Raw genomic sequence first — 24,795 nt, forward strand, 5'->3', positions numbered from 1 at the left:
AAATATACAAATAGAATGAGACTATTGCCTTATACATTGTAAGCCGCCCTGAGTCTTCGGAGAAGGGCGGGGTATAAATGTAAACAAAACAAAAAAAATAGCATAGCATAGCATTCTTTATTGGCCAAATGTGATTGGACCAGTGGTGGTAGTCACTTTTGCTACCAGTTCGCAAATGTGAGCATGCGCGCAAGACTTTCTGTGCATGCACAGAGCCAGAGTGATGATGTCCGGGTGGGTGGGTGGAGCTTCCTGCCACTGCTGCTACCGGTTCATCCGAACTGGTTAGAACCAGCAGAATACCACCACTGGATTGGATACACAAGGAATTTGTCTCCAGTGCGTAAGTTCTCAGTGTACATGCAAACAATAAGTGATAAATCATGATCATAGTCTACCTACATTTCTGTAGGTAGAACAATTCCCTACGTGCATGAATCTTCCTATCCTTATTGCTACCTTAATTTCATTTTAGTAAAAATGAGCTCCTTCCCTTGAGTGCAAAAATGTGTGTACAAAGCATTGATCTCCTAGAAATGATTGAAGCCAGATCACCTTAACCAAGAGTCAGGAGATATGTATAAGTAGTCCTCGATTTACAACCGTTTTTTCAGTGACCGTTTGAAGTTACAACAGCATTAATCAAATTTCAGATGCTTGGCAACTGGCATGTATTTATGACGGTTGCAGAGTCCTGGAGTCACATGATCCCCCAATGCAACCTTCTGACAAGCAATATTAATGGGGAAGCCAGATTCGCTTAACAACTGTGTAACTCACTTAGCAACTGCAGTGATTCCCTTGACAGCTGTGGTAAGAAAGATCATTAAAAGCTCACTTAACAATTATCTCGCCTAGCAGCAGAAATTTTGGGCTCAATTGTAGTCATAAGTCAAGGATTACTTGTACATAGCTTTTCAGTGATTTCACAAACCTGTTTTCCCCCTTGCAGCTAAATCCTGGATCATGCAGAGAAGCATCTTTGGGAGCCACTGGCATGTCAGTAATAGATATAATACAAATGTCTATAATCTCACCCATAGGTTCAGAATGGTATAAATAGAAAATCCTTGTCAATTGGTGGTGGTTTTTCACCCCTTTTACCTCTGTGCCCTTCAACTCTTCAAAGTGTGGTCAACTAGGAGAGGTTCCCTTCCAGTGACAGGATGCAATGATTGTGTCTTCAGGCTAAGTAATGATTTTCCTCTCAACGGAGATTATTCTTACCTTGATATTCAGTGCCCGATAAACATGCATCAAATATTATTCAGGCGATCTGGGATGGGCCCTTGCTTTGTCTAAGGTAAAGGTTCCTCTCGCACATATGTGCTAGTCGTTCCCGACTCTAGGGGGCGGTGCTCATCTCTGTTTCAAAGCCGAAGAGCCAGCACTGTCCGAAGACATCTCCATGGTCATGGGGCATGACTAAACGGCAAAGGCGCACGGAACGCTGTTACCTTCACACCAAAGGTGGTCCCTATTTTTCTACTTGCATTTTTTTATGTGCTTTCGAACTGCTAGGTTGGCAGAAGCTGGGACAAATAACGGGAGCTCATCCTGTTACACAGCACTAGGGATTCGAACTGCTGAACTGCCGACCTTTCAATCGAAAGCTCAGCATCTTAGCCAATTGAGCCACCCTATTTGCTTTGTCTAATGGGGCATAAATCCTATAAAACAGAGGTGTCAAACTTGCGTTGTCACGGCGGCATTACGTGAGGTATTGGGACTTTTTCCCCCCTTTGCTAAACTGGGCGTGGTCGTGGCCAGTGTGTGACGCATTCAGCCCATGGCCCGCAGGTTTGACAGCCCTGCTATAAAACAACTACAAAAGCAGGAGGAAGTATTGAGGGTGAGAGAAAAGAGAACTCTCTCTAGACACAATCAATCAAGCAAATGGAAAAGGCCATTATGGAGCTATCAGAGAAATTGACTCCTGGCCCATCTTGCAAGCTGTTCAGAAAAACAGAAATTCAAATGCTTCCAGGAAGCCTTCACTCCTGTCTGGGCGTTCGTCTCTCAGAATTCTCATCTTCCTCCCCTTCTTAGCTTTAAAACTCATTAGAGGAAAGTCTCATTGATTTTTACTTTCTTGACTGTGCTCTGCAACTATGGGACTTATGTGTCCTGGTACAGGTAGTTCTTGACTTGCAACAGTTTTTCACAATTACGACCATTGCAGCATCTCCATGGTCACGTGATCAACATTCAGATGCTTGGTCACTGGCATGTATTTAGGACAGTGGAAGTGTCTTTGGGTCATGTGATCCCCTTTTGCGATCATTCCACAAGCAAGGTCAATGGGGAAGCCGTATTTGCTTAACAACCGTGTTACTAGTTTAATGACTGCAGTGATTTACTTAACGACTAAGGCAAGAAAGGTCGATAAATGGGCAAAACTCACTTGACAAATGCTCAGCAATGGACATTATAGGTTCAATTATGGTTGTAAGTGGAGGACTACCTGTGAACGAAGGCACTGTGCTGCACACATCATTTATGAAATGAAAGTAGTTTGGAGAAGGGATTGCAATGATGTTGGGGAGCTATGACTATGGAAAGAGATAAGCAATTTTTCTGCTGGCTTATTTCTGCTTTTTTAAATGTAAACGTGTTTTACAGGGGTTTTTTTTTATTATTTTTTATTTTTATTTACATTTATATCCCGCCCTTCTCCGAAGTCTCAGGGTGGCTTACATTGTGTAACAGGTGATTATTTGGGTGAAATTGCCAGGTATGGAGACTCCTGATAAGGAATCACAGCCTGAAGTTGCATTCAGGTGAGTGCAGGTGGACTTGGGCTCATTTTGTTTTCAACCCTGGAATGTTTTTAAAGAAGAGAATGTCCAACATAGTTGATATATTTCTTGAGAAAACTGAAGGAAATTCTTATTTGACTCTTCTGAGTCAGGAGGAGAACCAAATCTGCCAAATGTTACAACGGCTTTCAGAGAATGAAATTTCTACATAACAACAAAAAATCCATTTTTCATGTCATGTACTAGCTATGAAATTGATGTCAAAACTTCAAAAATGATGGCAGCTACGTTTTGTCCACCTTCACTACCACTCCCTACCTTCACCCAGGGACGTGATTCAGCCGGTTTGCACCAGTTCAGGTGAACCGGTAGTTGTGACCTGCGGGTGGATCCGTCCCTGCCCCCCCCTCCACCCAGTGCTGTCCCGTCCTATTTAGCTGTGTTGTTTAAGCCATGTGCATATGTGCGAGCGTGCGTGCAAGCAAAGTGCATGTGCAGACACCATTTTTGGTGTTGGGGTGTACCGGTTGTTAAATTATGTAAAGTCCACTACTCACTAGTGCTGATGATGTTACCTAGTTGGATTATGAATTGTCTGCAAGCTCAGAGAACGCCAAAATTTCATAGTTCAGCCCAGAGCTACAAATATTTTGTTCTATTGGAATTGTCTGATTGGGTGAGATAAATCATTTCTTCCCTCTTCCTCTTCTATTGCTTGATATGCTTCAGTGGGAGAGCAATCAACATGGAAAACTTTTTAGGTATGTCTCTTGACAAGAGCTGTCCAATTTAAGAATGGTTTTCCAGATTTTTAACTTAGTTCCTTAATCTTTATAGGCAGAAGCAGAAGTTCTATAAAGAAATATGGATCTTGGGGCTGCCGCAATGGATATATTTTTCTGTCAGGCTTTTCCTATGAGATTTCTCAAGGCTCTTGGCTATTGTTCATTAACAATAATTAATTAACCACAGGGGGGAACTTATCAGCCACAGAAACAATGCCTGGATGAGTCAGTGATACATGTCAAAACTTACTTTATCTGCACATCCGCTTGAAAAGTTGGACAGATAGTTTTGGTAGAGACTTAATTAAGAATCATTTCTGGGGGAAAAAATGTTCTTAAAAACTCTGAAAACTGTAAGACATTATCTCCTTTTGCGAAGTAGTGACAGCTTGCCAGTGATGGAAAGTAAGTCATCTAATTGCCCAGTGGTTAAAAGGATTTTGCTTGGGTATTCGTCATTGTTGAATCAGGTAATTGGAGAATGAAAGAATATCAGCCTTCACAGATTGAAGAGACTGCAGGCATCGAGATAAATTTTCTGTGGGACAAAAATACCCTTAAAACCAGACTAAGTCACGGCTCAAGAATTGTTCCTGGTTCTCTTTTGTTGCACACCGAACGCAACATGGTTTCATAAGGAAGATATATGAGCATTTGGGGATTTTGCAGGGGGAAAAAAGAAAAGTTAATTTATAACCTTTATTTGCCTTAGTGTTAGACGTCCTTCTCCTTTGCTTAGTGGTAGGATGTTTTCTCTTTTCTTATTGCAGGAGAATAATTAGAAGCTCAGAGCAGAACTCGGAATGAAACTCTGCTGAAGTTGAATGATGATGTCGGAAATAAGATTTGCACTTCTGTTCATAATGGCCACAGTCAGTACTTTAAAAATTAGCTACATAGCTAGGAGGAGTCTGGGGGGGAAAAGATGTGGGTGTTTTATGAAGTTTGTTCATAATACAACTCTTAAAGTAGAAACAGCTTTATTTCTAGCTTATGCTTAAGACTGAAAAGCATCTGGCTGCTTACATTAATAGCTGAGAGCCGCTATGCTCATAAGGGAGCCAAAACCCTTTTTTTGACTCTTTTCTTAGGAGTATGCAACTTTACAGATCCCTCACATCCTGGACATAAACTGTTTCAACTCCTACTCTCAAAATGACCCTATAGAGCACTGCACACCAGAACAACTAGACACAAGAACAGTTTTTCCCCGAACGTCATCACTCTGCTAAACAAATAATCCCTTCAACACTGTCAAACTATTTACTAAATCTGCACTACTATTAATCTTCTCATCATTCCCATCACCAATCTCTTTCCACTTATGACTGTATGACTGTAAATTTGTTGCTGGTAATCCTTACGATTTATATTGATATATTTGACCATCATTTGTGTTGTAAATGTTGTACCTTGATGAAGGTGTCTTTTCTTTTATGTACACTGAGAGCATATGCACCAAGACAAATTCCTTGTGTGTCCAATCACACTTGGCCAATAAAAAATTCTATTCTATTCTAATGCAGGCTGGGATACATCATGTGCATGTTTTTAAGCCAAAAATGCCATCAATAATCAAAATAATTATATCTGTAGTTCATGAAATACCTCTGATCATCTTTTCTTGATTTTCTGCTTGTTTTTTTCTTGGTCAACCACGGCAAGTTAATCAAAGATGTGAAAGAGAAAAATAAGTTGCCTCAGAAGCCTGAGAAGTTAAGCATCCGTCTGTAAAAAAAGCCATTTCTAACTTTGTTTCTCAAGAAGAGCTTACTAACCTTTTCATATTTCTGGGGTCCTTGGTGGCAGTGGTGAAATCCAATTTTTTTTTACTACCAGTTCTGTGGGCGTGGTATGGGGGTGTGTGGTGTGGTGTGGCTTAGTGGGTGTGGTTTGGTGGGCGTGGCAGGGGAAGGATACTGCAAAATCCCCATTCCCTCCCCACTCCTGGGAGAAGGATATAGCAAAATCTCCATTCCCACCCCACTCTGGGACCAGCCAGAGGTGGTATTTGCTAGTTCTCCGAACTACTCAAAATTTCTGCTACCAGTTCTCCAGAACCTGTCAGAACCTGCTGGATGTCATCCCTGCTTGATGGTCTCTGAGAGGAGTTCTTTTCATGCAGATGTTTCATTACCCACCTAGGTAACATCTACAGCAGGGGTGTCAAACTAATGTCGCCATGGTGGCATCATGTGATGTATCAGGATGTTTTCTCCTTTCGCTAAACCAGGCATGGGTGTGGCTGTCACATGATGCATCCAGCCCATGGGCTGGGAGTTTGACAGCCCTGATCTACAGTGTTAGAAAGGGGTGTGGTTTGATCTTGCTCTCTCTCTCTCTCTCTCTCTCTCTCTCTAACACACACACACACACACACACACACACACACACGTGATTCACGCTGTCAATGTTGGCAAGAAATCAACCTAGTTCAAAGAGACTAAAGAACCTCACAAATATTTCTTCTTTTCATATTTGGCTAGATGAACATTCCATATCTCCACGATAAATAACTATGCTACATGCAGAAGGTCCTGGATTCTACCCCAGGATCTTATCTTCCCATCACTTTCTTAGTTTCCTGGTCAGTGTTACCAAGGCTTTCAATAGATGAACTGTCTTGCTTCACGCTTGCTCCTTTTTGTTTTTCAGCAATTTATGAATACTGCTTTATCTTGCTTCATAACTCATACCTTTGATAACACAGCTGCTGTGATATATTACAGCTAGAGCAGTGGGAATAAATAATATAAATGTACAATTGAATTAGAAGGACTTTAGGTTGCTATGATAAGGACAAGTCAGAATGTGAGATATTCCCTACATGAATGCAGGTTTTCTTCAGCAGTTGCTTTCTTTGATAAAACTGCTATGTAACATTCTATAACATTCATATTGTATTGTGTAATTGTATGTTTGATTCATGGGTTCATCAGCATGTCAACACATTAGAAGAAGAGCAATTTGAATAGCACCAAAGCACCAAGAGGCAAGTCAAGAAACCATGGATGGAAACTAATCAAAGAGAGAAGCAACCTGGAATGAAGGAGAAATTTCCTAACAGTGAAAACAATTAACCAGCGGAACAGCTGGCCTTCAGAGGTTGTGGGTGTTTCATCACTGGAGGTTTTTGAGAAAAGACTGGACAGTCACTTGTCTGAAATGGTATGGAGCAGGGGTGAAATCTACTTACCTTCCCAACTGGTTCAGAAGTGCATGCGTCATGTGCACGCACAGACCCTCTGCGCATGCACAAACCCTTCTGCACATGCGCAGAGGGTAAAAAACAAGTTACTTCCTGGTTAAAACAAGGAAGTAATGACAACCGGGTAGGTGGACAGAGCCTCACTCCGCCATTGCTACCAGTTCTCTGAACCACCGGCCGCCATCGCTACTGGTTTGGCTGAACCGGTTTGAACCAGGAGCATTTCACCTCTGGTATGGAGTCTCTTCCTTGAGCAGGGTATTGGACTAGAAGATTGTCAAGATCCCTTCCAGCTCTATTCTGATTGATTGAAATAGTCTGCAATTCAGAGCTTTGTTTTTAAGTATTCACAAACACACACACTGATTACTTCTTCCTTTAGAGAAAGGGTGTCCAAACTTGGCAACTTTAAGACTTGTGGAGTTCAACAAAGCTGGCTGAGGAATTTTGGGAGTTGAAGTCCACAAGTCTTAAAGTTGCCAAATTTGGACACCCCTGCTTTAGAGGATAGAGGAATACAGAAGGGGATCAGCTACCACTGACTTAACGTCAACCAACTGGGAATACAAGTAGCCCTCAACTTGCAAATATAATGGACTCTGCCCATTATAGTCACAAGTTGTGTTGGTTATTAAGCTAGGTGCCCATGTAACTGCCTCACTTAATAACCTCTATCCGTGCTTTCTCTAATGCAGCTGTTAAGTGATTGTGTAGGTCATTAAACAGAACACAGGGTGCCTAGGGTATGAGAAGTCTAATATTGGCTCTGCTCCGCAATTCAACGTGGACTGTCTCAGGCCTCGTCTATCCCCTGAAGCATCATATGGGATCCCTTGAGATCCTGCAATCCTTGGCCCTGCTTTTTCCCTCCACTGGGTCCCTGCAACCCTTGCACTGGATCTGGACCACCAGTACATAAAGTGGAAGTAAGTTCTGTTTTTTAAAATTTTAGGGCAAAGTTTTGATAAATTCAGGATGGATTATAGGACAAAATAGCAATAGCAAATAGCACTTAGATTTATATACTTTCTTAGTTTCCTGGTCAGTGTTACCAAGGCTTTCAATAGATGAACTGTCTTGCTTCACGCTTGCTCCTTTTTGTTTTTCAGCAATTTATGAATACTGCTTTATCTTGCTTCATAACTCATACCTTTGATAACACAGCTGCCGTGATATATTACAGCTAGAGCAGTGGGAATAAATAATATAAATGTACAATTGAATTAGAAGGACTTTAGGTTGCTATGATAAGGACAAGTCAGAATGTGAGATATTCCCTACATGAATGCAGGTTTTCTTCAGCAGTTGCTTTCTTTGATAAAACTGCTATGTAACATTCTATAACATTCATATTGTATTGTGTAATTGTATGTTTGATTCATGGGTTCATCAGCATGTCAACACATTAGAAGAAGAACAATTTGAATAGCACCAAAGCACCAAGAGGCAAGTCAAGAAACCATGGATGGAAACTAATCAAAGAGAGAAGCAACCTGGAATGAAATTTCCTAACAGTGAGGACAATTAACCAGCGGAACAGATGGCCTTCAGAGGTTGTGGGTGTTTCATCACTGGAGGTTTTTGAGAAAAGACTGGACAGCCACTTGTCTGAAATGGTATGGAGCAGGGGTGAAATCTACTTACCTTCCCAACTGGTTCAGAAGTGCACGCATCATGTGCACGCACGGACCCTCTGCGCATGCACAAACCCTTCTGCACATGCGCAGAGGGTAAAAAACAAGTTACTTCCTGGTTAAACAAGGAAGTAATGACAACCGGGTGGGTGGACAGAGCCTCACTCCGCCATTGCTACCAGTTCTCTGAACCACCGGCCGCCATCGCTACTGGTTTGGCTGAACCGGTTTGAACCAGGAGCATTTCACCTCTGGTATGGAGTCTCTTCCTTGAGCAGGGTATTGGACTAGAAGATTGTCAAGATCCCTTCCAGCTCTATTCTGATTGATTGAAATAGTACTGCCTGCAATTCAGAGCTTTGTTTTTAAGTATTCACAAACACACACGCTGATTACTTCTTCCTTTAGAGAAAGGGTGTCCAAACTTGGCAACTTTAAGACTTGTGGAGTTCAACAAAGCTGGCTGAGGAATTTTGGGAGTTGAAGTCCACAAGTCTTAAAGTTGCCAAATTTGGACACCCCTGCTTTAGAGGATAGAGGAATACAGAAGGGGATCAGCTACCACTGACTTAACATCAACCAAGTGGGAATACAAGTAGCCCTCAACTTGCAAATATAATGGACTCTGCCCATTATAGTCACAAGTTGTGTTGGTTATTAAGCTAGGTGCCCATGTAACTGCCTCACTTAATAACCTCTATCCGTGCTTTCTCTAATGCAGCTGTTAAGTGATTGTGTAGGTCATTAAACAGAACACAGGGTGCCTAGGGTATGAGAGGTCTAATATTGGCTCTGCTCCGCAATTCAATGTGGACTGTTTCAGGCCTCGTCTATCCCCTGAAGCATCATGTGGGATCCCTTGAGATCCTGCAATCCTTGGCCCTGCTTTTTCCCTCCACTGGGTCCCTGCAACCCTTGCACTGGATCTGGACCACCAGTACATAAAGTGGAAGTAAGTTCTGTTTTTTAAAATTTTAGGGCAAAGTTTTGATAAATTCGGGATGGATTATAGGACAAAATAGCAATAGCAAATAGCACTTAGATTTATATACTGCTTTAAAGTGCTTTACAGCCCTCTCTAAGTGCTTTACAGAGTCAGCATATGGCCCCCAACAATCTGGGTCCTCATTTTACCCACCTCGGATGGATGAAAGGCTGAGTCAACTTAGAATCTGGTGAGATTTGAACTGCCAAATTGCAGTCAGTCAGCAGAAGTAGCCTGCAGTACTATTTTTTATTTATTTATTTATTGTTTATATTTATATACCGCCCTATCTCCCAAAGGACTCAGGGCGGTTTACAGGCATTTAAAAAACAAAAAATACAATAAATACAATTCTAAAAACAATTAAAAAACTTATTCAAAAGCCTTAATTAAAAATATAAAAATTAAAACCCAAGATAAAACCCACAAACTAAAATCTAACTCAGTCCTGCGCAATTAAATAGATATGTTTTAAGCTCGCGGCGGAAGGTCCGAAGGTCCGAAAGCTGTCGAAGTCCTGGGGGCAGTTCATTCCAGAGGGTGGGAGCCCCCACAGAGAAGGCCCTTCCCCTGGGCGTCGCCAGACGACATTGCCTCGCTGACGGCACCCTGAGGAGTCCCTCTGAGAGAGCGCACGGGTCGGTGAGAGGTATTCGGTAGCAGCAGGCGGTCCCGTAGATAACCCGGCCCTATGCCATGGAGCGCTTTAAAGGTGGTCACCAAAACCTTGAAGCGCACCCGGAAGGCCACAGGCAGCCAGTGCAGTCTGCGCAGGATGGGTGTTATACCGGAGCCACGAGGGGCTCCATCTATCACCCGCGCAGCCGCATTCTGGACTAACTGCAGCCTCCGGATGCCCTTCAAGGGGAGCCCCATGTAGAGAGCATTGCAGTAATCCAGGCGAGACGTCACGAGTGCGTGGGTGACCGTGCATAGGGCATCCCGGTCCAGAAAGGGGCGCAACTGGCGTACCAGGCGAACCTGGTAGAACGCTCTCCTGGAGACGGCCGTCAAATGATCTTCTAGAGACAGCCGTTCATCCAGGAGGACGCCTAAGTTGCGAACCCTCTCCATCGGGGCCACTGACTCGCCACCGATGGTCAGCCGCGGATTTAGCTGACTGTACCGGGATGCCGGCATCCACAGCCACTCTGTCTTGGAGGGATTGGGCTTGGGCCTGTTTCTCCCCATCCAGACCCGTCGGCCTCCAGACACCGGGACAGCACTTGATAACCGTTGGGGTGGTCGGTGTGAAAAGTACAGCTGGGTGTCATCCGCATACAGCTGGTACTTCACACGAAACCACTGATGATCCCACCCGGCGGCTCCATGTAGATGTTAAACAGTAGGGGCGAGAGGATCGCCCCCTGCGGCACCCCACAGGTGAGGCGCCTCGGGGCCGACCTCTGCCCCCCTGTCAACACCGACTGCGACCGGTCGGAGAGATAGGAGGAGAACCACCGATAAACGGTGCCTCCCACTCCCAATCCCTCCAACCGGCGCAGCAGGATACCATGGTCGATGGTATCGAAAGCCGCTGAGAGGTCTAATAGGACCAGGGCAGAGGAACAACCCCTATCCCTGGCCCTCCAGAGATCATCCACCAACGCGACCAAAGCCGTCTCCGTGCTGTAACCGGGCGGAAACCGGACTGGAGCAGGTCTAGATAGACAGTTTCATCCAGGTGTAAGGGAAACTGATATGCCACCATACTCTCTACAACCTTCGCCAAGCGGGTTGGAGACCGGACGATAATTACCTAAAACAGCGGGTCAGGAAGGCTTCTTAAGGAGGGGCCTCACCACCGCCTCTTTCAAGGCGGCCGGGAAGACACCCTCCACCAAAGAAGCGATCGTAATCGCCTGGAGCCAGCCTCGTGTCACCTCCCGAGTGGCCAGCACCAGCCAGGAGGGGCACGGGTCCAGTAAACACGTGGTGGCATTCAGCCTACCCAACAACCTGTCCATGTCCTCGGGAGCCACAGGGTCAAACTACACTACACTCTAACCACTGCACCACGGCAGCTCATAGCTACAGATAGACTTCAGTTTAAGAATAAACGTTCCTAAAATCTGTCCTTAAGTCAAATTTTATGTAAGCCAGAACAGCAGTATTGTATAATACTGCATAAACAGCACTGTGTAATAAACATGAACCATTGTGTATTTAATTGAAATTTTGCTACAATAGGCTTCTTTCAGAGGTATTCAGCCGGTTTGCACCAGTTCAGGTGAACCGGTAGCGGCAATTGTGGGTGGCCCCACCCCACCCCAGCTCCAAGTTGTGTTATTTAGGTACATTTTCAAGACTGGGCACATGCATGGAAGGCCTGCGAGTGAGCAAAGTGCATGCGCGGAAGACCGAGCACATTCATGGACAGCGGGCATGTGCACAAAGCAAGCATGCGTGCATGGGGCAAACTAGTGGTAAAGGTAAATGAAACCTATCCCTGGCTGCTTTCTTAACTATGGGTCATCTTTAAATGGGGAATTCTTAACCCAGGAACTTGGAAAGGGAGCACAATAGATGTGTGAATTCCTTAAAAAAAAAAGTGCCAATGCAATTTAAACAATTGCATTGGCACAAAAAGAATGGAGCACAGCAGGGGAAGCCAATGTGATTACACGAAAAGCTTAGTGAAGAACTGCAAACAAATACAGCAAAAGGAAAAGGGAGAAGTCACCAAAGAGAGGAAGATCTAAGCTGTTAGCAGGGTGTCAAGAAAACTCAAGCTCTGAATGAACTGAGGTTGGTGAGAGATACTACAAAGAGTAACTAGATCTTCTTTAAAGATGTTCAAAAAGAAAAGGAGAGGGAGAAAATCAATAGACCAGCTGTTGCTCAGTGAGGACAGTCAAGTGCTAATAGTAAGGAAGAAAAGATAAAGCTACTAAATCCTATTTTAGTCCAGTCTTCTCCAATAAGAAAGCTTGTGCCTTCTGTGAAACTAAAATGAGTAGGGTGTAAGGACAGGATTAAAGACATTTGAGCCCACTCTATATCCAACCGACTGTACAGCTTCTTTACAGCCTTTGTTTGGGCTCATCCATTTCCTGCTGTTGAGGGCTCAATGGAGCAAGAACATGTTCCTGCAAGGGAATTTTGATATGGCTTCATTTGATTTAATTTGATTTCTGAATGCTTATTTTCTGGCTTTGCCTGATACATTGAAGCATAAACTAGCCAAACAGGCTGGCTTCATTCAACATGCAAAGCCCCAAAATATTTATTTGCTACCAGGGCCTGAACCTAGTTACAACCCAGCCAATATTTCTTTGGATTAGATTCCAGAGCCTGTGTTGCTCTGTCTGAGGAATCTGATAGTACTGATAGTCTGCAACCCTTTCCAGGCTGAGTCTCAACTGTCACTTCACTCTGGGCCTTGCCTGATCTCCTGCTATCATCCTTGTATTTTAACAGAACAGATCAGGGAAAGAGAACCCCAGAAAGAATCATTACTTACAAAAGGGTTGAGAGGAGAAAAGAAGGCCTCGGAATTTATCTATGACTTATGAGGCAAAAGAGAGTTGATCTTCTGGTTTGAACTCCCTATGAAGCAATGAAATCATGGTTTTCTCTCAGCGAACCTTCTCAACAGAAAGAAGGACCACAAAAACTATCCCCTTGAACTCTTGGAGCTGCTGGTCCTATGAGACCTGAGCAAAACATCCTCCCCATCAATGAACTCTTCACCCACCTCCTTGCCTTCGGTCTCATCTCTCTCCTAGAAGATTTCCCGGAACAGGTGCAGCTGGTAGAAGGAGGAGAAGAAGGCTTCTAAAAGCAAATATGTGGGTCAAGCTGATGGCCAAAGCTGGCCCTAGGTTCTGCCTCAGTTGACCATTTCCAATAAGCAACCAAGTCAGAAGATCATTTAAAAGCAATTTGTTAGAGCAATTTGTTTAAAAGCAATTTGATAAAGGAGAAATGGATTATATTTATTTTTTCAGTTTGCGCAACAAAGAACTTCAAAGCAAAAGTTGATTGATTTAGAAATAGTCATCTGCTCAGTTATATCACAAGAATTACAGCATCCAATAATACATGAGCATAGTCAGCATAGCCAGCATAGCCAGCCAGAAATCCACTTACCTTCACTACTGGTTTGGGAACGGGAGCACGTGGGAGTGTATGGGAGTATGTGGGAGCACATGGGCATGCCTCTTCTGTGCATGTACAGAACCTTCTGCGCATGCGCAGACGGTAAAAAACCAGGATGTAATGATATCCCGGCGAGTGGGTGGAGCCTTCTGCTGCAGGTGCTACCAGTTTGGTGAGCCGGATAGAACCGGGGGGATTTCACCGATGAGCATAGCCATAGAAAAGAGGATTTTTATTCTGGTAAAAGTAAAAGAAACATTTGCAAAGTAAAAACTGTCAAAAAGGGTTTGGGTAAGATACATTCTCAGCGCTTCCCAATGTTAGCTTGACTATTTTCTTTGTTCATAGAGCCTTAAGAACAGCTAGAAACGAAACTCTTTATCTACAGCAGGGGTCTCCAACCTTGGTCCCTTTAAGACTTGTGGACTTCAACTCCCAGAGTCCCTCAGCCAGCTGGCTGAGGGACTCTGGGAGTTGAAGTCCACAAGTCTTAAAGGGACCAAGGTTGGAGAACCCTGATCTACAGGGTACTGAGTGCTCTCCTGCCAGTCCTGGTTTCTGAAAGAGAGGCTTTTTTCTTGAAGGGTAAAGCTTATGGGGAATTATTAGCAATACAATTGAAAAAGCAAATTTAAAATATAAGAAAACCCGTGTTAATTAGCAAGTGCAACAGTATTAAAAACAACAACCAAGTTTTAAGTATTACGAAGTCCAACCTCTACAGCCCTCAAAGCAGATGGGAGAAATAACTCCTTGAGCCAAGGAGATTAGCTTTTCCCCCCCCAAAAAAGGTTGATTTTAGTCAATCAAAACTTTTCAGCTTTGTGGGGCTGGGAAGAGGCATGAAGGAAGGCAGGTAGGTATACTAGAGAAGAGGTCTCCAACCTTGTCAACTTTAAGACTTGTGGACTTCAACTCCCAGAGTTCCTCAGCCAGCAAAGCTGGGAGTTGAAGTCCATGAGTCTTAAAATTGCCAAGGTTGGAGACCCCTGCTCTATAGCAGAAGTGGGCACATTTAATACTCAATATTTAATATTATGATTCCTGAACCCTCTCTTGACTGCATTGCCTTATATTATTTTTTCATTAGCTGGAATACATACAAGGATAATAGCAGTATCAACCTATTCTTCACATGGTCCATTAAAAACCCAAGAGAAATGCAAAGAGATAAGGCTGGATCAGTATTATCCACCTCTCTTTTCTGAGAAAGATAACAGCCTGTATATTCCAATCATATATTTTAACTTCAATTGCAATATCTATTTAGCCTGCATTCAGTGCCCTTGAATTTAATGCCACAGGTGGATACATCTTGCACCTTTTGGGAATTTTCTCATCATTGCTTCTATCAAAGATACCCATTTTTTTTCTTGGGCCAAGGACTAAGTTCAGCTTCTGCATAGCACCTTGGCAGTTGCATAAAGAGAAATGGGAGAAGGACACAGAACAAAACAATAATGGTAACAATTTTATTATTTATTTATTTCTAAAATGTATATGCTGTCCATCTTGTTGTCCAAAGTGACAAATTTCATATCTCTACACCTTTTTTTTATTATTTGAATTTATATCCCACCCTTCTCCGAAGACTCAGGGCGGCTTACATTGTGTTAAGCAATAGTCTCATCTATTTGTATATTATATACAAATGTCAACTTTTATTGCCCCCAACAATCTGGGTTCTCATTTTACCTACCTTATAAAGGATGGAAGGCTGAGTCAACCTTGGGCCTGGTGGGACTTTAACTTGCAGTAATTGCAAGCAGCTGTGTTAATAACAGACCGCATTAGTCTGTTGAGCCACCAGAGGCCCTAAATGTAATTATATTCAATTTTGGTAACATGAAGACTCTCAGTCATACAGTATGGTTAATTATTTCCCTCTTGGCTCTGGTTAAAAATTACCTCGTTACCTAGCTTGAGTAATGGAACATCTGCATAAAAACAACCAAGCTCAGAGAGCACCAACTCTCTGAAACTCTCATTTCAACCCGTGGCTACAAATATTCTCATTTATCAGTTTCATCATCCGACTAAGTAAGTCCAGCATTAGAATCCTTTTAAATCCCATGCTACCTGCTTAGCATCCATGGCTAATAATTTCTTTCTCATGAACAGAAGAACATATGATGGAAAAGCTTCTCTTTATAGAAAACCAGGAAGAACCCAGGTATAAATCCAATAGGCCCTAGGAACCATGAAAACAATACAGTTCATATGTTTCTCCCCTGCAAAAAATAATAAAATAATAACTGTAAAGCAAGTCTTCTGGCAACAGAGATGAACTGTAAGTGAATAAATAATAATGACAAATAACGTATTCAGCAAAACCTTCCTTTTGTTGTTTCACAGCTCACGGAAGGTTTATAGGCAGATTTTGTTCATTAATTTGTTCTTGGCAATGATGCCATGTTTCTTCTTGAGCTGTTGCTGTTGCTGTTGTAGAAGAAATTTACACACATTTCCTACAAGTAGTTTTGCTTTCACATGCCTGCAATATTTGTTAGTTCAGGAAGGAAGGCCCGTTATTGTTTCAGTCCCTTGACAATCCAGCGATGAAGGGACTTGGCACTGTGAGAAGGTTGGTGGAGCTGCCAGACTGCAATTACATTTTCAATGGAGTCATCAGAAAACCTTACAAAAACCAAATCAGGTTCGTAAACCTGGATGTGAAGCACGGTGGGATAAGAATGGGAATGGGAAAAGAATGGGAAAAGAATGGGAAAAGAATGGGACACCCACCCTATTCTATTATTTCTCCATTTTATTTTGGTTTGTCACACAATCAGCCAGATGTTCCGACTGGATTTGGCATTTTTGTCTACCTATTGAGTCCTTCCCAAGGAGCTGAGATAGGCAGATGTGGATGTTTGTTGGTGTTACAGGTATCATCACAGGATGTAAGCCGGTCCAAGTAAAGTTGCCTTTTGCAATTGCTTGGTGGTGAATTTGTCAATGTCGATGGTGTTCAAGTGCTGTCCTCATTGTTTTGGGATTGCATCCAAGGTGCCTATTACTGTTGGTACTACTTTTGTTTTTGTTTTTGCCAAAGTCATTCTATTTCTATTTGCAGTTTTTTCTATATTATTATTTTCTCCAGTTCCTTCTCTTCTATTCTGCTGTCTTCAGGTACTGCCACATGCATTATCCAGACTGATGTTGTTGTTGTTTTTTGTCTTTCTTATCAACAATTGTTAATTATGATGATGATTGCTCTTTACCAGACTGAAAGCAACACTTTTCTCCTTCTCCTGAAACATTCTCCTCCACTCCAAAGAGCAAGTGGCCACTTGTCTTTTTCATCCGTCTGTTAGCTGGTTTGATCTGTCCATCTATATCTGATTTGTATTCTGCTTTTCTGTAGTGTATGAAGAATTCGGTCCTCCATTGAAGTTCTCACAACAGCAAATGTTGAGCAGAGACCTCCATAAGAGTGAGGGTGTGAAGGGGGAAATGACAAAAGCAATATCAAACCACTGGCTAGAAGGTCCTTCCCTTTTTTTTAATGTGTTGTGGCACTGCATGCACATATGAAAGGGCCAGAGTTTATTCCAGCATGATGTGAGGCTACTCTGACTGCGCAATAGGTTGGAAGAGAAGGAATTACCAGCTCCAGGAATAACCACAGAATTGAGGTCATCTGTGTCCTAATTCAATAGTTGAACCACTGCAACTCAAGCTGTTCCCGGGATATATCGAAAAGGCTTCCTTAATTTGACCTTTAAAAATAATGAAATTAAAAGCAGGCAGATTTAAATAAGATAGATGGCAGCACTGCCATTTTAGAAACCATCTCCCTGAACGCTTAGTAAATGGCCACTTAAACCTGTCTGTCTTATAATGTCTTGAGGTAAAGTTTTCTCTCAGTTCAGTTTCAAAGGGCAACAGAGAAACAGTAAAGCTGTGCTGCATTTTTTAAAAAAATTATTTGGTTGAGTATTTCCCATTGCCCTCCATTGACAAATAAAACTGATTAATTGATATGTCACTGAAAAATGACAGCTCTTTTAACAGCAACATCTTATGTTAATTCTCTATTTTTTTTAAAAAAAGTCTCCTTTGTAACTTTTTAAAAAATGAATACTTCCAATCATTTTTCAACAGCAGCCCCCATTTTCCTTATACAAAGCCTAGGAAGAAGTTGAGAACAAAATCAAGTGCCAAAGTGCCGCTGAATGAAAGGATTTAAATCAGAAAATCAAGGGCGTAACTATTTTCTGATATTTTAAAAAACAGTGCATATTTAATACAATGATACCCCTGTTTGGAATGCTTGGGGTCAATTAGACCTAAATGCTTGTTAAATCCAGATGTACATGACAAACATGCTAAAGTATTATTTGTGTAAGTTTGCAAATGGCAGAAATTGATCAAAATGATGTAAATTGTTTCTAGTTAGCTAAATGGACAGCTTTTGGAAATGCCTTTGAACTTTGCTCATTATTAGAGTGCAATGCAAAGTAATACTTTGTCCATTGTATCCCAAATCCACTATATGGGGGTTCATAAAATTGAGGTTTTATTGGATACACATTTTTTGCAAGCTAAAAATGCACTGGACACAAAGTGCAGCTATTATGCATTTGATACCAATTATATCATCTAATGTATAACCTTAATATAATCTATTTTTTCTACAATATTTTTCTGGGGGTTTCTGTAATCAAAATATATGGAGAGTATCAGACTTCTTAACCCTTTCATTAAATTATGTTCAATACCAGAGTAGATTTTTTTTGTCTCCTCCATATATTTTCAGCTACTACTTCCAGCATCCACTACTTGATGGAATTAATGGGTCCAAAATATCTCCAGGAAGTCAATCTACCCGACATCTATGCTAGATGGTAGACTTGCATTATTATTATTGTTGTCAATAATAAATGTTCTATTCCACATTGCATTTGAAATGTAGATTAAAATATTTTGTTATAAATAAGATGTCATAGTGATGGATTTCCTTGTTAATAATGCTGGAAATAAGTCACCTTCCCTTTAGATCACAATTTTAATTATTTATTTAGCTCAACCAACTTCTCTTTCCTTGTAATATGAAAAACATCTTCTTTTTTTGGATACTAAGCAAAATGTAATAGTTAATCAGGAGTAATAAAGCCATTTGAATTTAAAGTATAGATTAAAGCTTACTGAGTTGATAAAGAAGCCTGGATATGTAAACCAGGTTTGGAACAACTACATTGAATATAGCTTATTAACAGTCGACATAATTTGCTCAGGTTTTATCTGATCTGTTGCTTAATCAATCTCTTCTTCCTCTTTATCTTTCTTTGCCATATGCTCCCCAAAGCTAGCAGTACGATTTTGGATACATATAACCAGTTGGATCTAGTGTTAGGTCTACAAAAGAAAGCTTAAACCATGATAGATCACCTCTTGAACTCTCCTGAACTCTTCCCAGCAGATTTATACAAAAGTCATCTGCATCCATTTGCCAGAATTGCTGCAGTTGTCTTGCCATGGTCATCTCGCCCTGGCTGACCCATCCCAGCCAACTCACTCTGGCTAACTTGATGCAGGAGAACTTGACTTGGCCAACTCACCATGGGACAACTTGCCATGAGACAATTCAATGTGGGATAACTGTACTGTTATCCGCCATTGCATCTTCAACACTTTATTTTTTGTCATTCACATGTCAAGATTCAGATTAAGGTCAGAGCTCCATGTAACACCCCCAATGAAAGAAAACTCTGAGGTTTGAATTTCCTCAAAGTTCCATTTTATTAGAGATGTCATATTGGCACATCTGGGAAAACCCAATTCTGAAAGTTTCCAGGTTTTCCACACCCAAAGGAAAGTTCAAGTCCCCGCCCAGCACCCACAAGTCCATCATATGGTCCAATCAAAGCACCGTCCCAACTGGAGATGCCTCCCAGTTCCAGCCATCCAGGTGCAGGGTAAGATGTCCTTGATTTTCTGAGAAAGGAATGTTATTATGACTATATATCATCCTGGCTCCATAAAATCCCCACTCCCAGTTTCCCACAGTAGTAAATGTGGCAGGCCTGAAGATCCAACGAAAAAGATGACTTCCAGGGCTGACATCACATTTCATTTTGCCCCTCCTTTAGCATCCTTTCTTTAATGATTCTATTCCACCATTTCTTCATGCAGGAGTTGGGCATGTCAAATTGTCCTGCATCGAGTTAGTCAGGGTGAGCCAACCAGGATGAGCCGGCTGTGGCAAGTTGTCCTAGACCCATCTGGTCATCCACTCCAAATCCAGATCACTACATCACCACAGGATTAACACAGCCCTTTATAACATGGGTCCAGGCTACCTGAGGAACTGTCTCATATCAATGGGATTGGCTTGCCCTACTCAGTCTGGCAGAAGAGGCATGCTGTGGACCCCATTGGTCAAGGAATTTTTGCTGGTAGGTCCAGGAGAAGAGCCTTTTCTGCTGTGGCTCCTACCCTCTGGAACATCTTGTCCCCTGGAGTAGGATCCACACCACCCTCTTAGCCTACTGAAAGAATCTCAGAAACTGGCTCTACTGATTGGCCTGGGCCCCCGATTTGGGCTTTCTGTACTTGAGGTCTTAGGTGAACTAGGAAGAAGATCCCACCTCCACTCCATTACAGTTTAATTTGTAAATTATTAAACTTTGCTTATTTTAACATGTAACATTTTATTGTGATATACCTGCTTTTATGATGTAGCAACCTGCCCAGAATTGCTTGACAGTGGGATGGGTGGCATATAAACTTAATAAGTAATAAATAAATAAAAATTACCCATTTACCAACCTTGATTCCCACTTGGTTCCCTAGTGTTACCATACAGTACATTTTGCTTCTTGGAGAAAAAGTCAGGATGGCGTAGCTTCTTCACGAAGGTTAATTAGATGGCAGTAGTATCTATTTCAGAATTAATAAAAGAATACAGTCTTCCATCAAAAGGCTAATTTAAAGATCCAGTAGCATGTTGTGTGGCAGATGTAGTTTTGCTCGTGTTGCATTACAACAGCTACCTATGTAACTATATGGGCTGCCTGAGTGGGCTGCCTCACTCCATCTTATGTTAAGGTCAGTCTTGACTTCAAGCAAAATTCCTGCTGAGTGTTCCTGTACACAGCAGGATCTCACTTCCTGGGAGATCCTACAGTGGTTTTGTATTTCTATTTTAGTATGCATTTACTGAGAGCTTAAACAAATCCAGAGATGGGTCAAGTTGTACTACTATACTATATTATACAATGTTCAGGACTGTTCAGGTTAACAAAACAAGGATACCATTCCTGTTTTTAGGTACCCACACCACATTTCTGACATCAATACAATTGAACGTGTCCAGAAATATTTTACAAGAAGAATTCTCCGCTCCTCTAAAAACAACAAAATACCTTATCCCACCAGACTTGAAATCTTGGATTTAGAAAACTTAGAACTCCGCCGCCTTCGACAGGACCTGTGTTTAACTCATAGAATCATCTATTGTAATGTCCTTCCTGTTAAAGACTACTTCAGCTTCAATCGCAATAATAGAAAAGCAACCAACAGATTCAAACTTAATGTTTACCGCTTCAATCTAGATTGCAGAAAATATGACTTCTGTAACACAGTTATCAGTGCTTGGAACACATTACCTTACTCTGTGGTCTCTTCCCATAATCCCAAAAGCTTTAACCAAAAACTTTCTACTATTGACCTCACCCCATTCCTCAGAGGACCATAAGGGGTGTGCATAAGAGCACAAACGTGCCTACTGTTCCTGTCCTATTGTTTTTTTTTATTCTCATACATATATGCTTATACTTCCTCATATTTCCTCATATATATGTTTATATACTATATAATCGTTTTGTGTGATGCTTATGTATATTGTTGTGACATAAATAAATAAATAAATAAATAAGCCAAATGCAAGCGTAAAATTGTGACGCAATCATGATGGTATTTACAACCTATAAGCAGTATAACATAATTTTTTCCCACTTTCAAGGCAACAGAATTATACCAATAGGACAAGAGTAATTGTACGTGAAATAAATCAGAATTGTAAAGGTGTTTCATTCAGAGGAAGCTGTGAAGCAAGCCTTTATATCCTTAAAAAAGGCACAAAAATAAGAAACAGACTCTAGATCAGGGGTCTCCAACTGTGGTCCCTTTAAGACTTGTGGACTTCAACTCCCAGAGTTCCTCAGCCAGCTTTGCTGGCTGAGGGACTCTGGGAGTTGAAGACCACAAGTCTTAAAGGGACCAAGGTTGGAGACCCCTGCTCTAGATCAACATATGTCCTTTTCCACAAGGGCATAATTTCAGGTTGTGAGGAATTCTTTAAATGTTTTGGCCTTGAGAATAGCTCTAAAGGACATTTAATCATGCTAATGTGAATGTTCTTTGAAATTTGGAGGCAGTTATTTCATTCAAAGCTCTATAGAACAGAATGTTTGGATGAGGGGTTCTTGGTGTTCTCTGAAACAGGCAAGTTCAAAGAGTACCAATGATCTCTCATTTCAACACTGAGCTATAAATATTCATCTTTATTGGTAGAATATTTGTAGCTCAGGGTTGAACTGTGGGAGGGGATGTCCTTAGTACTTTCTAAGCTTGGATGTTTTCTTGCAGACTTTTTATTACCCAGCTAGATAACATCATCAATGCAACATATCCACATTTAAATATCATTCGAGCCTGAAAGAAGGAGCTTGGATATTCAGCCACATGCATTGGGTTAAGAGAGTAACTCAAAGGTATCAAAACTACTCTAGATTCAAAATTTCCTGTTCGTAGTTGCAATCTTCATTCTGCTGGCAATTTCTTTCCAGATCCTCAAATTGAGACCTCGGGTCATCAAAACATGATTCCAGAAGCTAGTTTGTAACTCTATTATCTGCAGCTTGAATCCTTCAATTTGTAGCTATTGGAAATCATTTAATTCCATAGTAATGTCAACTGCATCAAGATACTTGAGGTAATCGTCTGTTCTAAACTTCTGAATTGATTAAATCTTCCACCAAATGGACCAATTACTGAGTTTAAAAGTTGCTGTTATGTTATATGCAAAGGTTCCATTTCGTTTTGCACATCCGAGCTGACCTTAGTCAAAGAAAATACTTATAATATTTTATTGGACCCGTGTCCCTCCTGGTTGGTGCTGGCCACCCGGGAGGTTACACGAGGCTGGCTCCAGGGGATTGTTAACGCTTCTCTGAGGGAGGGTGTTGTCCCCACCGCCTTGAAAGAGGCGGTGGTGAGACCCCTCCTCAAGAAGCCTTCCCTGGACCCAGCTGTTTTGAGTAACTATCGTCCAGTCTCCAACCTTCGCTTTGTGGCGAAGGTTGTTGAGAGTGTGGTGGCACACCAGTTACCCCGGTACCTGGATGAATCTGTCTATCTAGACCTGCTCCAGTCCGGTTTCCACCCGGTACAGCACGGAGACAGCTTTGGTCGCATTGGTGGATGACCTCTGAGGGCCCGGATAGAGGTTATTCCTCTGCCCTGGTTCTCCTTGATCTCTCAGCGGCTTTTGATACCATCGACCATGGTATCCTGCTGCGACGGTTGGAGGGATTGGGTGTGGAGGCACCGTGTTTCGTGGTTCTCATCCTATCTCTCCGACCGATCGCAGACGGTGTTGGCAGGGGGCAGAGGTCGACCTCGAGGCGCCTCCTTGTGGGGTGCCACAGGGTCGGTTCTCTCGCCTCCTGTTCAACATCTACATGAAGCCGCTGGGCGAGGTCATCAGTGGTTTTGGGGTGAGTTATCAACTGTGCGGATGACACCCAGCTGTACATTTCCACCCCTGACCACCCCAATGAAGCTGTTGAAGTGTTGTCTCGTGTGTGGAGGCCGACGGGTCTGGATGGGGAGAAACAGGCTCAAGCTCAACCCCTCCAAGACTGAGTGGCTGTGGATGCGGCATCCCGGTACAGTCAGCTGCAACCGCAGCTGACTGTTGAGGCGAATCATTGGCCCCAATGGAGGGTGCGCAATTTGGGGGTTCTCCTGGATGGACGGTTGTCCTTTGAAGATCATTTGGCGACCGTCTCCAGGAGAGCTTTTTACCAGGTTCGCCTGGTCCGCCAGTTGCGCCCCTTTCTAGACCGGGATGCCTTATGCACGGTCACTCATGCCCTCGTCACTTCTCGCCTGGACTACTGTAACGCCTCACATGGGGCCCCCCTTGAGGTGCACCCGGAGACTTCAGTTAGTTCAGAATGCAGCCGCGTGGGTGATAGAGGGAGCCACTCGTGGCTCCCATATAACACCGATCCTGCGCAGGCTGCACTGGCTACCTGTGGTTTTCCGAGTGCACTTCAAGGTGTTGGTTACCACCTTTAAAGCGCCCATGGCATAGGACCGGATATCTTCGGGACCGCCTTCTGTTACCACATGCCTCCCACCCAGTGCGCTCTCATAGAGGGCCTCCTCAGGGTGCCGCCAGCCAGACAGTGCAGGCTGGCGACCCCAGGGGAGAGCCTTCTCTGTGGGGCACCTACCTCTGGAATGAGCTTCCCCAGGACTTCGACAACTTCCGGACCTCCGGACCTTTCGCCGCGAGCTTAAAACATATTTATTCTTCCGAGCAGGACTGGCTTAATAGGGTTTTTAAACATGGATTTTATTGGGGTTTATTTTATACTTTGTATTGTATTTTAAATTTAGGCTTTTGGAATAAGTTTTTTAAATAGTGTTTTATTGAAATGTATTGTTTTATTTTATCTGCCTGTTCACGCCCTGAGTCCTCCGGGAGAAGGCGGTATAAAAATTAAATTATTGTTATTATTATTATTATTATTATTATTGTTATTATTATTATTATTATTATTGTTGTTGTTATTATTATTATTATTATTATTATTATTATTATTATTATTATTATTATTATTATTATTATTATTATTATTATTATTATTATTATTATTATTATTAGTCCCCATGCACTGTCCGTGGAGGAAGGGGGTCCTTGGCGCAGAGGTACTCTGGCTTGCGGGACAGGGCATCCGCCCGTTGTGACCGCTGGGAATGTAGGTCACGCGGAAGTTGAACCGGGCAAAACAACGACCACCGGATCTGCCGCTGGTTCAACTTCCGAGCTGTGGTGAGGTGCTCGAGATTCCGATGGTCCGCTCGACCTCCACCTGATGTCGGGCCCTCCAGATGGTGTCGCCAAGCCTCGAATGCAGCCTTGATAGCCAGCAACTCTTTTCCCAGATAGTGTAGTTGCGCCGGAAGGGTTGAGTTTCCGGGAGTAGTAAGCGCAGGGAAAAGTGTGCCGCCATTCGCCGGAGCCTGTAGCAGCACCGCCCCAGAGCCACATTGGACGCCTCTGTTTCCACCACAAAAGGCCGGA

The sequence above is a fragment of the Ahaetulla prasina genome, chromosome 1, assembly GCF_028640845.1.
Source record: "Ahaetulla prasina isolate Xishuangbanna chromosome 1, ASM2864084v1, whole genome shotgun sequence".
In the NCBI taxonomy this organism is placed as follows: Eukaryota; Metazoa; Chordata; class Lepidosauria; order Squamata; family Colubridae; genus Ahaetulla; species Ahaetulla prasina.